This window comes from Lissotriton vulgaris, chromosome 6, assembly GCF_964263255.1.
Source record: "Lissotriton vulgaris chromosome 6, aLisVul1.2, whole genome shotgun sequence".
Taxonomy (NCBI): Eukaryota; Metazoa; Chordata; class Amphibia; order Caudata; family Salamandridae; genus Lissotriton; species Lissotriton vulgaris.
In genome coordinates this window covers 1,152,482,666-1,152,504,916 of record NC_141694.1, presented here as the reverse complement: position 1 = coordinate 1,152,504,916, position 22,251 = coordinate 1,152,482,666, and the positions used below count along the sequence as shown (strand labels likewise).

Here is a 22,251-nt window from a genome sequence, read left to right as displayed (position 1 = left end):
GAACTCCTTGCAAAAGAACACATATCCCAAGCTCATTAAAACATAATTTGAACTGTCAATGGAGAACATCTCAAAAAACATATGTAGTATAAGCAGATAGAACCACATGTGAAAAATTTAAAATAAAATCATGTTCAAAACATTTACAAATTATTCTTTATTATTTTCATCACCACCCACAGAAATTGCCAAAGCAAAAAAAGGAACTCACCTGAAAAAAAGAATATATACTCTCAATATATGACTTCAAATAGCAGGTTGATCCTTACAGGCACCAAACACTCTAAAAATGGAAATAATAAAATTGTATTAACTTATTACAAACTTATTTCCTACACAATATACAATCATTATAGCATTGAACAAGCATAACTAATAAGTTTCCCAAAATCCTCTCCATTAAAAATAAATACAAAATTTCTCATTTATAAAAGCATTGTGCCACAGATATGTCACTTTTCCCCATGTTAAAATTCATGCACCTACAACAGTAGGCTTTCAAAACTAAAAGGCCAAGTCACAAAAAAAAAAGCCTTATTTATGAAAACATTGCGCCGCCACTGCGTCACTTTTACCATGGGAAAAGTGACGCACGGGTGACGCAAAGCCGTCATAAATAAGGCCCCATGTCCATAGACAAAAACTACAGGGCCAGCATTATACACATGCAAGCAATACACTTGCACAGAACCACAAAACCCCAAGAGCCACCATGTTAATATATATCCTTAATATAATAAACCTCTGAGAATGGATACATATTTGCGTGGCAGCCCATAACAGAAATTTGGCGTCCTCTGACTCTGATCCAGTACCAAACACCCTAACCCCCCCCCTCCCTCTTCACTAAACTCCACACTCCACCCCACCCAGACCCCCTATTACAAACCCCCTACCTACCCTCCCTGTCCAAGGCCACCATGAGCCTCAAACCGCCCCTGGTAAAGTTATTGAACAAGCATAACTAATAAGTTTCCCAAAATCCTCTCCATTAAAAATAAATACAAAATTTCTCATTTATAAAAGCATTGTGCCACAGATATGTCACTTTTCCCCATGTTAAAATTCATGCACCTACAACAGTAGGCTTTCAAAACTAAAAGGCCAAGTCACAAAAAAACAAAAGCCTTATTTATGAAAACATTGCGCCACCACTGCGTCACTTTTAGCATGGGAAAAGTGACGCACAGGTGGCGCAAGGGCGTCATAAATAAGGCCCCATGTCCATAGACAAAAACTACAGGGCCAGCATTATACACATGCAAGCAGTACACTTGCACAGAACCACAAAACCCCAAGAGCCACCATGTTAATATATATCCTTAATATAATAAACCTCTGAGAATGGATACATATTTGCGTGGCAGCCCATAACAGAAATTTGGCGTCCTCTGACTCTGCTCCACTACCAAACACCCTACCCCCCCCCCCCCCCCCCTCCCTCTTCACTAAACTCCACACTCCACCCCACCCGGACCCCCTATTACAAACCCCCAACCTACCCTCCCTGCCCAAGTCCACCATGAACCTCAAACCGCCCCTGGTAAACTTATAAGACACAGCATTACTAAAACTCAAAGAATAGGCAACAGGCAGATAATCTAAATAGTACATAAAGACACATATTTTTTACATAATACTATTGAAAAACATGTAGTATTTTTTTTAAATCTATCATGCATCTGGCCCTCTAGAACCGCTTTCAAAAGGTCAACTATAAACCTTTACATTTCATTTTTAAACCATACACTTTCAATTACATTATTTTTTTATTTACAATTCATGTAATGTTACACACCTTTTCTAAAATACACCAGTCCCTGTTATTTATAAGGATTTATTTTCAGTCTTCATCAGTGATACTTTCTTAACATATAATGAAAATCACTGTAACTTTTTAAACGACAATGCTAACGCGGTAAAAATAACCCTCCATTTGTTTTCCTTTAAGAATGTAGATTATCTACCCCACGCATGCGTTTCTTGATATTTGCATTTGGCAGCGAATACCGACCTTGAATCGGAAGACATGAACAAGAGCTCCATTGTCACATTTAAAACTGAACGTAGCATCTGCTCACACACATATCTTTCACTTAGCTAACATTCACAGAAAACAGCATTGGTGTAAAAATAAATTGACCTTGCTTTACAGCTTGCTCAAATGACTCCCTTATTTTTTAACGCATCCTCCACTTCAAGACAGGCTATTTTTTTGATAACTACTAAGCAATATTTAAGTGACTAGACTCCTAGAAAATTTATCAAGTCATTCTGCTCCTCTCCACTGCATAGCCGGCGACCTAATTCTGTGGAGTTGCTACACAGCCGGCATTGCTGCGCCGTTTCCTTTACCATCTTGGTAAATTCAAAATGGATGTCCCTCCTGCCTTCGCAAACGAGCCGGACCACTTAGAACTATTTCGACAGAGAATGCTTCTCTACTACGGCACCTTAGCACTCTCAACTTTGAATACTTCATATCGATTATCATTTCGATATTCGTATTTCACCTGTGTGCAGCCTGTATTTCATTGCCTGAGCTGTGATTTCACGTGGGCCCTGGATTTATGTCTCTGCAATTTGGTACCTCCTGGAGCGAATTACAATCACCTCATGAATCCGTTACTTGATCATGAACAGCTTTGTTACAACGGAGGGTTTATGGCCTTTGCAGCGATACAAGGAGTTCTGGGTCATTGGAATATATTCGCAGCGGCGCAAGATTTCCTTACAGAGAGCTACATCGAAAACCCACCGAGCTGCCCTCTGATGGTAAAAGACGCTCCAATAATGACAGATCATGAATGCTCCTTTCCTCTTCTCAATTGGATGGCTGACATGTTTTCAGATAATAACAGTGATTTCCTGTTAGAAGCACTCGCTGCCTATTTTGCCTACACAATGGACGGTTAACTCTTTCCTAACAGAGAGCTACATCGAAAACCCACCGAGCTGCCCTCTGATAATAAAAGAGGCTCCGATTATAACAGATCATGAGTACTGCTTTACTCTTTTCCATTGGATAGCTGACATACTTTCAAATGATAAAAGTGATTTCCTGTTAGAAGCAGAAGCTACCTATTTTGCCTAAACAATGCTTCGATAACTCTTATGCAAGCCATTGACGTCCTCATTTCCTTTTGCTTCCCTATATTCTTCACGTTCTTTTCCATATTTTCCTATGAAGAACAGACCTATTGGCTTTACTAACAGTGGACATTATGATTTCGTGCTGGTTACATTTTGGTCTTTTATGTGGACTACATTTGTTTCTTCAGCTACTCGATTTTCAACTTTATTTTTTTACAGTCTAATCTCAACAATTCTATTGCATATCTTATCTAAGGTTATTTCAAATGTACTCGATGCAAAACTCGCTAATATATGCTACATGTGCCCTAATTAATGTGTAAATTTTAAACGAGTTTTTTATAACTGTAAACGCCATTTTGCATCTCAACTGCTTATTTCCGCCTCACACGCCTCTGCTCCTTTAATTTTCTATAAAATTATTTTTTTTAAATACTTTACAGAATAATATGTTCTTTCAACAGTATTTCCATTGTTACTTGTGCTGTATTTCAAATGCAATACTGCAACCTTCAAAAGATATCTCAATACAGTAGTTCTCCTCAATACTGATTGGCGCACCACCCAACAGATTACATACATGCACCTCTCGCCATTTTGTTGCTTTTGGCGCCTTTTTTTTCCCTCACACAGTGACATAACACAAACTTGATAGTGCTTCGCATGTAGACAGCTGATTGATAAAGTAATGATGTATAACCACTTGCATTTTCATATATCGTTCCTAAACTGAAAGGCCAGAGACCTTCTTCCTTTATTAAAATATAATATACTTCCTTATAAGAGTGTACAATGTTTTTTTCCAACTATATTCATTTTTCTTCAACTATAGCGTTTGTATTCCATGTACTACTGACAATACCAATTACTGTGTTTTTTGCAATTTCTGTACTCATATTGCATAATGATTTGCCTTTAAAACAGTACATTTCTAAATAAACATTTCAAATATTCACGGTTTCTCTTTTAATCCATAATCTCAACTGAAATGATTTCATATTGAAAAACTATTCATAGGTTCCACATAACCTCAACTGTAGTAACTGAGGACCTTATTTATGAAGACCTTGCGCCGCCGGTGCCTCATATTTTAAAATGGGAAAAAGTGACGCACCGGTGGCGCAAGGCCTTCATAAATAAAGCCCTGAATGTTTTCTTTTCTCAACCTCACTTACTGATAATAGAACCTGCAAGCCAATTACGGCCCGTGAACACTTTCTTAGTAGGTCGCGCACCGTACAGACAGTTATACCACTGTTAAAAAAATTTTTTTACTGTTACAAGCACCGCCACAGTTCCGCTTCACTCAGAGTTAATCACTGCTCCCACGCTTCTACAGGCCAGACGCTATGTCGTATTTCTCTCCTTATCACCCTTTCATCTCCACAATAACAAACAGTTCTCCGCCAGCCACCAGAGAACAGTCAGATGCAGAGGCACCAAAGAGTGAAATACGACATACCCTCTACTCTGAAAAAGCAACCAAGCGGTAATTGTGGAAGAAAACATTCAATAGCGCTTTAAAAATACCAATGCAATTATATAATTATTTTTTTGAAAACGTTCCAATTACTTTGATAGAACTATCTGTGTGTGCCTCCACAGCAAACTACCTCAGCCCGGACTGTAGGCAGACACACACAGACAATAAGATAACACAGGGCAACAGAGATGGAAAACAGAAGGCACATGAAGATGCAGTCAAACACCAGGACGGAGAGAGATATTTATATACTCCGTTTCCAACCTCAATGTACGAACACATTTACTACACAAATCTCTGTACAACCTCATGGTCAAAACTTTTCATTTTATTGCACTCGACCACCTCCCTCACCCCACCAGTGCAAACGGCGACCAGAAACCGCACTATAATTTTGACGTCTAACAGAAACTTTGTGAATACCTTACTTATTACCACTTTAGCCCCCTTCCCCGTCCCTCTCGCCCCACCCCCACCAGTGCAGGCCACGGCCACCAACCAGCCTGAAATTTTGTCAACTGACAAAAAGTTTACGAATTCATTAACCATTAGCATTTTTTGACAACGGTATCACTAGTAATTTAACATTTCTCTCTCTTTCTGCATTATCTGTCTCTCTGCTAATATCATTTCTTCATTTCCTGAACAACTTCTCTCATTATATATAAACGCTTCAAAATTTCAAAAATAATTACTCTCTATATTAAAAATATTTTTTACTGCGTATTCAACATTTAAATGGAAGAAATTACTTTTAGAAATACAACACATTATGACAGCCAAAAATTAGTTTTTACATGGAAAATCAATCATTGTTTGTGATTAAACTATATTATACGGTACATGACAAAACAAACAGTTACACACTTACCTTTACCAATGCTTTGAACGATGTAGAACAGTGACAGTCACAAAACAGATATTCGTTTGCGGAACTCTGAATAATGTTTCTATCACTGCAACCAAAATTCAATGGCACAGATATCCAGTCAATACACACTCATATAACTCTCTTCAGCCAATCACATTTCCTCACGCAAAATTGTAAAATCAAATTTACATTTCAATTGGTTGTCCTTCACAATATTTTCAATCTCACGTGAAAGTCACCCATCACCAACTGCCATCTCCGGCTGTTTCCATGGTAACACCTCATTCTGCACCTTGCTGAAGGCACAGGTCAAAAGCTCATGTCTCAACGTTCTACAGCAAACTAAGAAGACTGTTTTCCCTCCAGAAACACCTGCCAATCCACAGCTCCAATAGTACTTTTCGTTTAACATAAACATTAACATGCAACGTACTCTTCAATCTCCACTTATTACAATCAACCAATCATTTTTATTTTTTTAACCACACCCAGCCTCATCCTTTTTTTTTATCCTGACTTTCAATTTCTAACTACCATTCCACTTCCAGAACCGATCGGAGGACGACTACAAATCCCTTGAAAATAATGGTCTGGCTAATAGGACACAGTTATATTCACTGGAGTGAAAAATATGCAGTAAGCAGACGAATTTGCAACCTCGGCTTACCAAATGTACACATAACATGGATTGGCAAAAGAGGATTGAAATGTCACCAATTGATTCCATTGGTGAAAACTTTTATGCATCTCCCAGAACCAGACCTTATAATTGTGCACTGTGGTGGGAACGATCTAGGCACAATCACTGGGGTAGGTCTGGAAATGCTTCTAAAAGACACCTTTCGACAATTGATGACACTTTTTCCTAGATCTGCCTTGGTATATTCCAATATATGCCAAAGACAGAAATGGAATTGGTCCAATCAACATTGTGCACAATTTGAGAAAGCAAGGAGACATGTAAATAAATCTGTTTCTGCTTTCCTCAGAGCTTATAGCATGGGTTCTATTTACCACAACAACTTGCGATACCACATGCAAGACGTCTATAGGAGAGACGGTGTTCATTTTACGAATGAGGGAAACAGAATCTTCCTCTGCAACATCAGGCTCTGCATCGGTACTTACTTATAAATGCAGAAAACACTCAATTAACACAAGGGCTCTTTTCAGAACCACCTTATATCTAAGCACTCGAACTTCTGATTTATCTCCATTTTCACACTCTTGTAAATAGGTGTGCGCGACCGGGTGCGCGCACCCCGTAACTTTTGATACCACATGCAAGACGTCTATAGGAGAGACGGTGTTCATTTCACGAATGAGGGAAACAGAATCTTCCTCTGCAACATCAGGCTCTGCATCGGTACTTACTTATAAATGCAGAAAACACTCAATTAACACAAGGGCTCTTTTCAGAACCACCTTATATCTAAGCACTCAAACTTCTGATTTATCTCCATTTTCACACTCTTGTAAATAGGTGTGCGCGACCGGGTGCGCGCACCCCGTAACTTTAAAAAAAAGAAATTATATCTTTTCATGTTTAAGGGCCTTACTGCACACCCCTAGAAAACCTACGCAGCAAGACAATCTCTACCTTTTCCCCTTTCCATGTTTCAACGCTTTGAAATGAACAATATATTTACTCGCAGTGACAAAATGGCGGTCAAAACTTCCTGATATCCTTCAAATCGAACATTAACAGACGTCACGCAGCAAAAAAAAATTCCGCTCACGCGCAGCCGCTTGGGTGCGCGCACGCGTGCGCGCCTAAAGATATATAATTGACTTTAACTTTAATTTTCTCAACAACTACTGAACAGATTTACACCATTCCAAAAAAAGCGTAATCTGCGAACCGGACTCTACAGTTTTGCCAAATTTCTTATAAATCCATTCAGCCGTTCGACCTGTAGCCGAGTCTAAAGGTCCTATGGAAAATAACATGGAGAAAACACGTTTTGGGACCCCCCTTATATCTCAGCCCCCACTTGACCAATCCCCCCCAAACTTTCAGGGAAGGAGCGCAGCGGACCGAGCCATCTTCTTTGAGAAATTCGCTAAGATTCTTCAACCAGGGCCAAAGTTATTCCAAATAGAATGTTGAGGATTTCCTATGGAAAACAATCCTAACTATAACTACCTACTGGCGACCGCCAGTAGGTAATATATATATATATATATATATATATATATATATATATATATATATATATATATATATATATACTACTATTATAAAGCGAGAACTGGGAACCTTTGAGGCGGGTAAACTCGAAAAGTACACCACCAATCACAACACCCAATACAGCGTTGGAAAGGGGAGGTCCAGGAGATGGACATAGGCTATACACCACACCATATACATTTAGGGGGGGGACGTTAGGGGAAAAGTAGTCAGGGCGTATGCATACAGTGATATGCATGCGGCGTTCCAGAGGCGCAATGGCGTGTGGGCGTGGCGTTACGTAAACGCTGCGTTAGGTGTCCGGACAGAGCCCTGGAAGGAGGGCGGGAACGACACAAGTATATACTGTAATGATGCATTCAAACAATTCTAAGATGGCGCCTATAGTGACCATAGTGGGGTTAGTCCTCTGTCACTTTCTATGACTTAGAAAATGCTTTATTAACATACCGGTAGGTGTACATGTGTAATTCACACTGACGAAGGCAGCACGCCGAAACGCGTCTGTGTAGAACCCCCACATAATAAAAACTTGCGTGGATGAGAAGAACTCCTCGAGTGCTGTTTTGTTTTCTTCGTATCTGAAGGGAAATTGGAGCGTCACATGTATATATATATATATATATATATATATATATATATATATATATATATATATATATATATATATATATATATATATATATATATATATATATATATATATATATATATATATATTACCTACTGGCGGTCGCCAGTAGGTATATATAGTTAGGATTTTTTCTCTATGGGATTTTTGAAAATTCTATGTCTAATAACTTTGGGATTTGTGGACGGAATTGGCTGAAATTTTCAGGAAAATGGAACATTTTGTTTCTGAGCAGCACCTGACAATTTGGGGGGGTTTCATCAAGGGGGGGCCGAGAAAAAAGGGGGGTCCCAAAACGCGTTTTTCCCATGTTAATTTCCATAGGGCGGTTGGCCTCACTTTTAGCTCGAACGGCTGAATGGATTTGCACGAAACTTGGCAAAATTGTAGGGACTGTTAGCCCGATGTGCCTTTGCTAGGTCTCAATATATGTGCTCCAGTGGATTTTGAGTATTTTAGGTTCAAAAAAAGATATATATCTGGGCGGAGCCTAACCACACATCTGATCTGATTGGCTGTCAGCACTTCATCCAAGAAGTGTTGGCAGCCATCTTGGGACCAATATACATGATAGCACCTCATTAAAAAGCATTGTAGTTAATAGAGGGTTTTAGGACTTTAGTTACATTATAAATCACTTGTTGATGGTACCATACTCGTTTTAGGAATTGTGGTGGGTTCTAAGGTGATTTTACCATGTGAAAAAACCTTCTGCTGTGATATCATGAATATTGTTTGAAAGAAAACTAATATCTCATGATTTTCCCACAGTGGTTTGGAAGGGGATCTATAAGCTAAACTAAAAGCATATTTTCTGTAAATTCACATTATCTTTCTCAGTCATGTGAAAATGAAGTCTGACATTCTCAGTAAAACATGTACATCCAACAAGGACAGAGACTGTCAGTTGATTCCTTTGTGTTCTACTGCAGCCTCCTAGAGTGTTCTAAAGAACAACTAGAGCGCTAACAGTCCTACTTATTACAAAGGTATGGCACACCTGAAGCCATCTTGATTGGAATAAAGTGGTAACTCTTAAAACATTTAATTTAAAAAGAAATAACATGAGGGGGTATATTTTGCCATAGAAAGTATGATTAGTGCTGCAGAATGAAAAATTAGGGCACATTTTGAGTGACTTCTCAAATCCTTTTCTATTTCATTAAAACATTCTGACATGCAGTCTCCCAAAATGGCCACCAGAGACAAAAGAGCCCAAATGTAGCCCAAATATCACCCAGATGTAGCCCAAGTATAGCCCAATGACAGAATGTCCCAGAGTGTTCTAAAGAACAACTAGAGCGCTAACAGTCCTACTTATTACAAAGGTATGGCACACCTGAAGCCATCTTGATTGGAATAAAGTGGTAACTCTTAAAACATTTAATTTAAAAAGAAACAACATGAGGGGGTATATTTTGCCATAGAAAGAATGATTAGTGCTGCAGAATGAAAAATTAGGGCACATTTTGAGTGACTTCTCAAATCCTTTTCTATTTCATTAAAACATTCTGACATGCAGTCTCCCAAAATGGTCACCAGAGACAAAAGAGCCCAAATGTAGCCCAAATATCACCCAGATGTAGCCCAAGTATAGCCCAATGACAGAATGTCCCAGAGTGTTCTAAAGAACAACTAGAGCTCTAACAGTCCTACTTATTACAAAGGTATAGCACACCTGGAGCCATCGTGATGGGAATAAAGTGGTAACTCTTAAAACATTTAATTTAAAAAGGAACAAAATGAGGGGGTATATTATGCAATAGAAGGTATTATTAGTGCTGCAGAAAGAAAAATTAGGGCACATTTTGAGTGACTTTTCAAATCCTCTTCTATTTCATTAAAAAATTCTGACATGCAGTCTCCCAAAATGGCCACCAGAGACAAAAGAGCCCAAATGTAGCCCAAATATCACCCAGATGTAGCCCAAGTATAGCCCAATGACAGAATGTCCCAGAGTGTTCTAAAGAACAACTAGAGCGCTAACAGTCCTACTTATTACAAAGGTATGGCACACCTGAAGCCATCTCGATTGGAATAAAGTGGTAACTCTTAAAACATTTAATTTAAAAAGGAACAAAATGAGGGGGTATATTTTGCCATATGAATTATGATTAGTGCTGCAGAAAGAAAAATTAGGGCACATTTTGAGTGACTTCTCAAACCCTCTTCAATTTCATTAAAAAATTCTGACATACAGTCTCCCAAGATGGCCACCAGAGACAAAAGAGCCTAAATGTAGCCCAAATATCACCCAGATGTACCCCAAGTATAGCCCAATGACAGAATGTCCCAGAGTGTTCTAAAGAACAACTAGAGCGCTAACAGTCTTACTTATGACAAAAGTATGGCACACCAGAAGCCATCTTGATTGGAATGAAGTGGTAAGTCAGAAAACACTCAATTTAAAAAGAAACAACATGAGGGGGTTAATTTTGCCATAGAAAGTATGATTAGTGCTTCAGAAAGAAAAATTAGGGATCATTTTGAGTGACTTCTCAAATCCTCTTCTATTTCATTAAAAAAATTCTGACATGCAGACTGAAACATGCACTTTGAATACCAGCAGCAGACGTCCCTGGTGAGCAGTAGCTTTACTACAGTGATCTAATGTGCAACTAGAGTGCTAACATTCAGAATTTATGGCAAATGTGTGACACATCTGAATGCCTTCTTGATGGAACCAAAGTAAACAAGCATTGAAAATGCAATAGATCTCGCCCTCGTTTAAGTTAAAGCCATTCTGTTTGTAATGAGGTGGCTTTTTAGCTTTGCTTTTATTAGTGTTTTTTCAACTTTCATGTAAATAACATGCATCTGTATGCATATAAGTATATGTATGCATGCAATTATGTTTGTATTTATATAGATATACAGATGATATATGTTTATATATGTATGTATATATATATATATATTCACTGAAAAAACCATAGGTTATAGACTATATATAGTTAGGAATTAGCATTTACAAAACCTTGAAAATTCACTGAAAAAACCATAGGTTATAGACCATATATAGTTAGGAATTAGCATTTACAAAACCTTGAAAATTCACTGAAAAAACCATAGGTTATAGACCATATATAGTTAGGAATTCACATTTACAAAACCTTATTTTACTCACACAAAACCATTGAAATTCCATATATAGTTAGTTGCACTAACTCTATATCGCGCACCCGCAATCCACTGCTGATGATGTCACATATTACATCATTCATGACATGGTCAGTGACATCACTGATGACATCACTGATGACATCTCAAATGACATCACTGATGACATCTCAAATGATATCACTGATGACATCACTGATGACATCTCATTTGACATTACTGATCACATCACTGATGATATCATTCATGTGATAATACGATGAACCTCTTCAGACTCTAATATAACCTTAGATACAATCAGTGTAAACAGACACTCACAGACTGTCACTCATCCATGGAGTTACTCACACACCTAGTCAGTCATGCAAAGAATCAATCACACCTCCATTTCCTCAACTATACAGTTATACAAACTTTACTTATTCAAACATATACTAACACATATTTACTCTCTTATACAATCCCTGATACAAGTTCACAATGATCCATACAGCCACTCACACATTCACTGGCTCTTATGCACAGTTATTTATATATGTCAACTCTCACATGTACTGTGTTTTACATATGTACTTACTTTGACATGTAGCACTGAGATATCCATTCACTCACCAATACACTCATGCACACAGTCAACCGCCCATACAGCTGTTTCCACATGCACTTTTGAAACCATACATCTAGTGAATCAACTGCTCACACATCTATGCACAGAATCATACACCTCCCAGCCACCCACACACACTCAGTCTCCCATACAAATACTTGGGCAACCAATCAATAACCCATATAGGTACTCATATAGCTACTTATCAACACATGCAACAGTTTACAGAACAACAGACATAATGATGCACAAATTAAGACAGTTTAGTCACTAACCCATGCACTCAGTGAGACACATTTAATCACTCACTCATACAGTCAGTCATGCACCTACTAAATCCTTCATCCAGACACTTATACATCCACTCATTCTTCAATATGTAAGACATATTTTAACTTTACAGAAACATACAGTCACTGGATGTTGTCATCAGTGATGTCATTTGAGATGTCATCAGTGATGTCATCAGTGATGTCACTGACCATGTCATGAATGATGTAATATGTGACATCATCAGCAGTGGATTGCGGGTGCGCGATATAGAGTTAGTGCAACTAACTATATATGGAATTTCAATGGTTTTGTGTGAGTAAAATAAGGTTTTGTAAATGTGAATTCCTAACTATATATGGTCTATAACCTATGGTTTTTTCAGTGAATTTTCAAGGTTTTGTAAATGCTAATTCCTAACTATATATGGTCTATAACCTATGGTTTTTTCAGTGAATATATATATATATATATATATATATATATATATATATATATATATATATATATATATATATATATATATATATATATATATATATATATATATATATATATATATATATCAAATCACTTTGCAAGAGGGTTAGTCTCCGGGATCCGGTTCCCGTAGTCAGGTGGCGTGTTCAACTCGGCCAACCCCGCCACCGAGTAATGTCAATAGTTCAAAGGTTTTGCCTCGATAAGCAATACACGCACTCAGAGAGAGTACAGCTAGTGGGCGTTTATTTCCAAGGTAACGCAAGCGTTACCTTGGAATTAAACGCCGACTAGCTGTACTCTCTCTGAGTGCGTGTATTGCTTATCGTGGCAAAACCTTTGAACTATATATATATATATATATGTAGATCTATATATATATATATATATATATATACCTCCAAAACAGTTCTGACCTTGGGATCCTCAGATACCAGCAACAGGTGCAGACCACAAACGAGCTTCAAACGTTCATCTAGTGCATAATCTTTATTTCAGAATGGCGTTCGTCAGCATGACGCATTTCTGCTGCACACAGGCAGCCTTGATCACATCAATATATATATATATATATATATATATATATATATATATATATATATATATATATATATATATATATATATATATATATATATATATATATATATATATATATATATATATATATATATATATATATTACCTACTGGCGATAGCCAGTAGGTATATATAGTTAGAATTTTTTCTCTATGGGACTTTTGAAAATTCTATGTCTAATAACTTTGGCGTTTGTGGACGGAATCGGCTGAAATTTTCAGGAAAATGGCACATTTTGTTTCTGAGCAGCCCCTAAAAATTTGGGGGGGTTTCGTCAAGGGGGGGCCGAGAAAAAAGGGGGGTCCCAAAACGCGTTTTTCCCATGTTAATTTCCATAGGGCGGTTGGACTCACTTTTAGCTCGAACGGCTGAATGGATTTGCACGAAACTTGGCAAAATTGTAGGGACTGTTAGCCCGATGTGCCTTTGCTAGGTCTCAATATATGTGCTCCAGTAGTTTTTGAGAAATTAACGTTCAAACCAAGATATATATCTGTAACAGCGCTCTGGGCAGCGATCCGGTCCGCTTACTTTTCGCTTATCGGAACTTTGCGCGCAGAAAGCTGATTGGCTCTCCGGTGTCTGTCAACATTCTAAACAGTCCGGAGCGGCCGCCATCTTGTCTCTCGGTAGGATCGAGAGAGAAGAAGAGGTGGAAAACGAAAGGGGAATTTAATGAAAGGGGGCAAGGTATCCCCCTCTTGACCCCCTAGGAATGTTGTTGGGGTTATTAAAGGGTCCCGTGGGGAAAAAAAAAAAAAAATGATTTTTCACGGTAGAAGCGCTTCACGGGCCGCGAACTGGGCCGCAAACTGGTAGCGAAACGGGAATTCGCCATTTTGTGCTTCGTTAATTAAATTACTAGGTATAAGTGGGTGCGGGAGACGTATCCTAATCCCCTATGTTTCCTGAGGGTGGCTGAGGAGGCTGATATATGTTGATACATCTCTTCCAGCGGCTGTGCGTGAGCTTTTTTTTTTTTTTGCTGCGTGACAGTCCGGAGCGGCCGCCATCTTGTCTCTCGGTAGGATCGAGAGAGAAGAAAAGGTGAAAAACTAAGGGGGAATTTAATGAAAGGGGGCAAGGTATCCCCCTCTTGACCCCCTAGGAATGTTGTTGGGGTTATTAAAGGGTCCCGTGGGGAAAATAAAAAAAAATGATTTTTCACGGTAGAAGCGCTTCACGGGCCGCGAACTGGGCCGCAAACTGGTAGCGAAACGGGAATTCGCCATTTTGTGCTTCGTTAATTAAAGTACTAGGTATAAGGGGGTGCGGGAGACGTATCCTAATCCCCTATGTTTCCTGAGGGTGGCTGAGGAGGCTGATATATGTTGATACATCTCTTCCAGCGGCTGCGCCATCTTGCCTTTTTTCCAATGCCACAATTTTGTCGTGCACGGCAGCCATTTTAGATGCCAGGCTGGTCCCAGGCTATCACCTAACCCTGCGGATGTAGTTTATGGCCCCAGCTGTAGAGAATTCAGACATGCCAATCCTCCCGATTCAGGCGTGTGACTACTGATTTCAGTGCTAGTCTCCCGCCTCCCGATTTCTGCAAGCAAAAACCCGGGGGCATATTACGAACAACTAGCGTTAATTTTTGTCTCTAACTTGTTTAGAGACAAAAATTATCGCCGTACATCGGCGATTTTTATCGTAGATAAACCTTGCTATTATCGCAGAAAAGTCAGCGATATTCATGTATTATCGAGCAAATGCTCTTAGCCATGTTATCCACCTCCCATTGGATAACATGGCTAAGAACTGCTCAGGGCAGGTGTTAGATTTTGGAGATATTCGCGCTTAGCGCGAATATCTCCAAAAGTTGGTAATAGAAGGTAGCGATGTTAGGGACTGTTTCCAGTCGCTAACATCTTGGCACGCCACTTTGCATGTCATTAGTGATAAGTATCACTGACATGCAAAGCGGGGCCCAAGATGGTCGCTATCTCCTTTTAGCTGTCACTAACTGGTGTTAGCGACAGCTTGGTAATAGGGAAATAATTTTATCTCCGCTTTCATGGCTTTTAAAGCCAAAAAAGCGGAGATAAACCCCCTTGATAATATGCCCCACGATTCCTTGGGGTTTCAGTTGACAGGGCTTGGTATTGTGTTACATGGTAATTTTTCCATGAAACGTCAGAGGGTCGATGCAGGGGTTCTAGAAGAGGTGATAAACTATTTAAGCCTCATGAACAAGCGCATGGTCTTTTAAAGATTTGTGAAGTACTCGGGGCGGCGGTGTGTGTGTGCCCTCTTTCAGGAGCGGGCGGGGGGGACTGCCAGCAACTTGCCAGGCCAGGCAGTGTTCAACACGTGCATCACCCTTTCTCTGCTTGCTATTGCGCTCCATGCTTCGGAAAGGTAAGAAAAAGAACGTGCATTTGAGTTTGAAATGTCCGATCCTGCAGCAGCACACTTCCAAAGCCCACACATGACAATAACCCGATTCAAGGCCCCATTCACCCGTTTTTAAAAAAATAGATAACACTCCAACAAAGTAAGGTTATAAAACTTTATTAACTATTAACTTTAACGAACGGAACAAAAACTAAAAACATTTAAACATTTCTCAACACAAAAAGCAACAATGGTTAGAAGCTGTCTTTTGTGCGAATAGTCCCAAGGCAGCACAACGTGCAGAGTTCTGGACGGCACCCAGGTGATGTCGCCTGGGTGCCGCACTGGTTTAGGGATCTTACAATGCAGCACAGAAAAACAGCGTGGGGCGTCCCGGGTGGTGCGGGGGGAGGCCTCGTCAGTAGCGGTCTGTGTCCAGTGTCACATGGCTGACACAACATGTACGACAGGCACCCAGGTGATGTCCAGTAAACTGCCGCACTGGTTTTGGTATCCTACAATGCTACTCCGAAAATTGGCGTGCGGCGGCCCGGGGGGGGCGTGGGGGAGGCGGCGTGAACGGGCCTCCCCAGGTGGCGGCCATCTAGCTGAGTTGCGCCCGCTCTTGCGGCTACAGCGTCTCGCTCACCATGTTGTTGAGTTGCTCCCACTCTTGCAGTGCAGCGATAGGCGGCTGCCACATGGCTCTTAAAATGGCGGACGGCTCCTCGGTTTTGGGCCTGGTCCACTGAAATGGCCCTGGGACACTTTGGAACTCGGACGCTTGCCTGCTAGGGCTTGGGCTCCATTCTCGAAAAGCGTCCCCTCAGCCGTGAAGATTGTACAAAAGTCTTGGGGGCCCCCGACTCCCGCAGGCTTCCGGTGGGGAGCGGCTGCCATGATTGCTCGCGGAATGACCACGACGGAGCCACGAGATGGTGGTGCTCTCATGCTGACGCCAGCTTCAGTCTGAATGATCCAGAAACAAGGTGGGGCTTTCATCGTTTGGGAAAAAAAAATGTTCTAAACCAATGAAAAGTGTTATTTTTAGGTCATATGACCAAGCCTTCCATCTTTAGGAAACCAAAAGTAAAATGAACCAATGAAAAGTTTTATAAAGAAGTCACATGACCTGTTATGCGGCATAGGGCTACAAAAACCGTAGAAAATCCGTTGGCACGTGAGGCGGCGTCAGTAGCGGACCGATGTGCGAATAGGCCGAAGGCAGCACAACGCGCTGAGATCCGGATGGCACCGAGGTGGTGTCAAGCAAATTGCCGTACTGGTGTGGCCATCCTACAATGCTGCGCCGAAAGACGGCGTGTCCAGCTGAGTTCCGGTCACTCTTGCGGTACAGTGAGTCGAACGCGCCGAGATCCGGATGGCACCGAGGTTGTGTCCAGCAAGTTGCTGCACTGGTGTGGCCATCCTACAATGCTGTGCCGAAAGTCGGCGTGGGGTGCCCCGTTGGCTTATGAGGTGATGTCAGTAGTGGACCGATGTGTGAATAGGTCGGAACCAGCACAAGGCGCCAAGATCCGAATGGCAAGTCCTGGATATTGAATGCCATAGTTGAGAGTTCTGAGCTGTGCTTGTAAGACTATCTGAAGCTTATTTGCACCTGCTGCAGTTTCACTGTTGCCCAAGGTGGTGTCCAGCAAATTGCTGCAGTGGTGTGGCCATCCTACAATGCTGCGCCGAAAGACGGCGTGTCCAGCTGAGTTCCGGTCACTCTTGCGGTACAGTGAGTCGAACGCGCCGAGATCCGGATGGCACCGAGGTTGTGTCCAGCAAGTTGCCGCACTGGTGTGGCCATCCTACAATGCTGCGCCGAAAGACGGCGTGACCAGCTGAGTTCCGGTCACTCTTGCGGTACAGTGACTCGAACGCTCCGAGATCCGGATGGCACCGAGGTGGTGTCCAGCAAGTTGCCGCACTGGTGTGGCCATCCTACAATGCTGCGCCGAAAGTCAGTGTGGGGTGCCCCGTTGGCTTATGAGGTGATGTCAGTAGTGGACCGATGTGTGAATAGGTCGGAAGCAGCACAAGGCGCCCTGCACTGTTGAGCTTTTTTCAATGCCTGTTTTTTGTTGTTTCCCCTCCATCAAAAACAAAAAAAAATATATAAAACTGTGCAAAAATACAAAAAAATGTTTAGAAAAGCAGTGCTTGTAAGACTGTCTGAAGCTCCTTTGCACCTGCTGCAGCTTCACTATTGCCCTGGTGTGGACAAAGATCGCCCATGACTTAGGCTGATTGAGAGTTTGTAGAAAAATGGCTTCAGATTTTCCACATATTACTCTTCAACATTCTTCCTAAATGTAACAATGTGAGACTCACTAGGAGAACGGCTGTTTATCTTTCCTTTCAAAATGCTGCCAACAATATTTTCTGAATGGAAGACACCATCTTGTAGCATAAAGGGCCGAAAGGGGTTCTGGTCTGGCCGATTGTTGGTGAAGACATTTTGACTATATCTTGGACCTGCCCGGCCTCGCCCAAAATGGCGCCGGTATAAATGGGACTCGTAACTCCTTGCCCGCAAATGTATATCTAGAAAATGTTATTGTAAGTGGCCCTGTCTTATTTTAATTACAAAATGTACGTCCACCGATTCCGCAACTGTTAGACACCTTAGTTCTTGCAACCTAATGGCCCGCTCGTTACGTTCCTCTACAGTGTAAATGTCTCCTCATCATATACGATTTCAGTTTGCTCCGTGGCCGGCCCACGTGGTTATAGGCCCGTATTTGTATACTGATATTTTCACAATAAAGGTTTTTAAAACAAAACACGGTAGTAGTATTTACATTGGTAAAGTTTTTACTTTTAGTCACTGTTTTCGAATCAGTAAAAGGCAAGTGAAATAAAGCAGTCCAATTACATGACGGATAAAAGGTATAATATGTAGGAACGCAGTAAAGATAAATGGTCAAGGGCAGTTGTGTTTTTCATTTCTGCAACATAAAGTGATCGATAAGAATCTGATAATCAGGCGTATCGGCGACTAAGACAGCAGGCCGAGTCTCTCTTACTCAACGGCTCCGTCATGGAACGAAGAAACACCCTTTTTCTCGAAAAAGGAATATATTTTACTTGCAGGACAGTTGTAAATTTTCCGGGAAAGTACATTAGCCTGGAATATTATAACATATGTTTGAAAAAAAAATAATGTTCGAAAAAAATAAAAAGCGTAATTTTTAGGTCATATGACCAAGCTTTTCATCATTAAATTAACAAAAGTAAAATGAACCAATGAAAAGTTTTATTAACAAGTCACATGACCTGTTATGCTTACGTTACGCGCTGCGCGCCGCGCCTCGGATCACTTCCGGGTGCGCTAACGCGGCGTGTCATAAAACGCATTACGCGACAACGTAGGTCAAGAATATAGTCTAAATGTCTCCACCAACCAGCGTTCAGAACACAACCCCTTTCAGCAGTCCAAAAAGTTCTGTTAAATGACAACAGAGGGGACAGGCAACAAGAACCATCAGTCAAAGAGGGGAGGGCAAGTTCTTCTCTTCCGGTTCATGTTGGGGCGCTACCGGAACTGATCGAATTGGTAGTCTATAGTGTTTCTGGATGTTTCAGACTAAAGCTGGCGTCAGCATGAGACCACTACCATCTCGTAGCTCCGTCGTGGCCATTCCACGAGCAATCATGGCAGCCGCTCCCCACCAGAAGCCTGCGGGAGTCGGAGGCCCCCAAGACTTTTGTAGAATCTTCATGGCTGAGGGGACGCTTTTCGAGAATGGGACCCAAGCCCTAGCAGACAAGCGTCCGAGTTCCAAGGTGTCCCAGGGCCATTATAGTGGACCAGGCCCAAAACCGAAGAGCCGGCCGCCATTTTGAGAGTCCTGTGGCAGCCGTCTATCGCTGCACCGCAAGAGCGGGCGCATCTCAACTACATGGTGAGCGAGACGCTGTAGTCGCAAGAGCGGGCGGTAAACAGTTGAATAGCGGAAGAGGCACAGTGTAGCAAAAGCGGGCGGAATGGCAACTAAAACGATAAAGGGGCGCCCCACTACAGCTTGTCTTCAGGTCAAACGGATTGTGGGACAAGGTCCAGAATTGAAGAGTCATCAAAAGGCAAAAAGTTCCGCCGGACCCCGGGAGCCGGCCGCCTATGTCGGGGGCGATCTCAGGCTACACCAGTGCTATAAGACTTGGGGAGGGTGTCGGAGCCAAGCGTCTTCTCCGAGTCCATGGCCATCACACCGCCCCTCGGGGGCCTCCGTCAAGCGGTTTAGGGAGGTACCATATAACATTGTTTTCAAATGCAGTCAGGTCCACAAACGACCCTCACTTACTTTGGAATAGTGAAGCTGCAGTAGGTGGAAATAAGCTTCAGACAGTCTTACAAGCACTGCTTTTGTAAACATTTTTTTTTTTTTTTGTATTTTTGCACAGTTTTATATATTTTTTTTGTTTTTGATGGAGGGGAAACAACAAAGCACAGGCATTGAAAAAGGCTCAAACTCAGAACTCTGAACTATGGCACCCAATATCCAGGACTTTCCATCCGGATCTTGGCGCCTTGTGCTGCTTCCGACCTATTCACACATCGGTCCACTACTGACATCATCTTATAAACCAACGTTATGTAAATAGTTATTTAATAAAATGTTTTACCCTGTTTCTTTGCTGGTGTGTTGTCTATATTTTTAATATTTGCATAGGGTTTGTCGTTATTTTGGGCGGGGTGGGTGACGGAGCCGAGCTGTCTTGCAGCCCTCATGGTGTGGAGCTCAGTTCATCTCACTATTTTCGTATTTCTCATGAAGGGTTGTTTATAATATTTCTATTTTAGCGAGGTCAAAAAGAGATCCAATTAGTGGCCTACTGATTTTGCTCGATTACTTTTATTTTTTTACACGATTTTTCACGATCTGCAAAGACTAAACAGAGTATTGCGACTTTGTGCTTGTTTGTAAATAGAGAATGAACCAAAGAGAATCAATTGAAAAACAGTAAATGCTTGGATAATAATCAATCAAATGGAGAGACAAGCAGGCAGGACGGATTACAACGGGGGTAAAGGCCTGCGTTAACTACTCTTCACTATCTGCAAAGAGAGAGTACTACTAAGAGAAAAGAGGGGAGGGGGGCAGCGTTCAAAGCACATCAGCGTGCATAAATACGAAAATGTTTTTATCTATCACGTACTTTACATTTTAATGCTTTTCATATTTGCTATTAAAAAACCAATGAAATTCACAGAAAAAACCATAGGTTATAGTGGATATATAGTTAGGAATTTGCATTTACAAAACCTTGAAAATTCAATGAAAAAACCATTAGTTTTAGGCCATATATAGTTAGGAATTAGCATTTACAAAACCTTATTTTACTCGCATAAAACCATTGAAATTCCATATATAGTTAGAAGCGCTAACTATATATCGCGCACCCGCAATCCACTGCTGATGATGTCACATATTACATCATTCATGACATGGTCAGTGACATCACTGATGACATCACTGATGACATCTCAAATGACATCACTGATGACATCACTGATCACAACATCCAGTGATTGTATGTGTCTGTAAAGTTTAAATATGTTTTACATATTGAAGAATGAGTGGATGTATAAGTGTCTGGATGAAGAATTTAGTAGGTGCATGACTGACTGTATGAAAGAGTGATTAAATGTGTCTCACTGAGTGCATGGGTTAGTGACTAAACTGTCTTAATTTGTGCATCAGTATGTTTGTTGTTGTGTAAGCTGCTGCATGTGTTGATCAGTAGCTATAAGAGTGGCCATATGGGTTATTGATTGGTTGCCCAAGTATTTGAATGGGAGGCTGAGTGTGTGTGTGGGTGGCTGGGAGGTGCGTGACTCTGTGCATAGATGTGTAAGCAGTTGATTCACTAGGAGTATGAGTTCAAGAGTGCATGTGGAAACAGCTATATGGGCGGTTGACTGTGCATGGGTGTGTTGGTGAGTGAATGGATTTCTCATTGCTACATGTGCAAGTAAGTACGTATGTAAAACACAATACATGTGAGAGTTGACATATATAAATAACTGAACATAAGAGCCAGTGAATGTGTGAGTGGCTGTATCGATCACTGTGAGCTTGTATCAGGGATTATATAAGAGAGTAAATATGTGTTATTATATGTTTGAATAAGTAAGATGTGTATAACTGTATAGTTGAGGAAATGGAGGTGTGATTGATTCTTTGCATGACTGACTAGGTGTGTGAGTAACTCCATGGATGAGTGACAGTCTGTGAGTGTCTGTTTATACTGAGTGTATGTAAGGTTATATTAGAGTCTGAAGAGGTTCATTGTATTATCACATGAGTGATGTGATCAGTGATGACAAATGAGATGTCATCAGTGATGTCATTTGAGTTGTCATCAGTGATGTCATCAGTGATGTCATTTGAGATGTCATCAGTGATGTCATTTGAGTTGTCATCAGTGATGTCATCAGTGATGTCATTTGAGATGTCATCAGTGATGTCATCAGTGATGTCACTGACCATGTCATGAATGATGTAATATGTGACATCATCAGCAGTGGATTGCGGGTGCGCGATATATAGTTAGCGCTTCTAACTATATATGG

General features: G+C 40.9%; 1 protein-coding gene across 1 annotated transcript in view; it reads left to right on the top strand.

Annotated features, from left to right (window-relative positions):
• Positions 1–22,251, top strand: part of TMEM178A (transmembrane protein 178A) — a 429,355-nt gene that overhangs the window by 376,501 nt on the left and 30,603 nt on the right. The window lies entirely within an intron of this gene.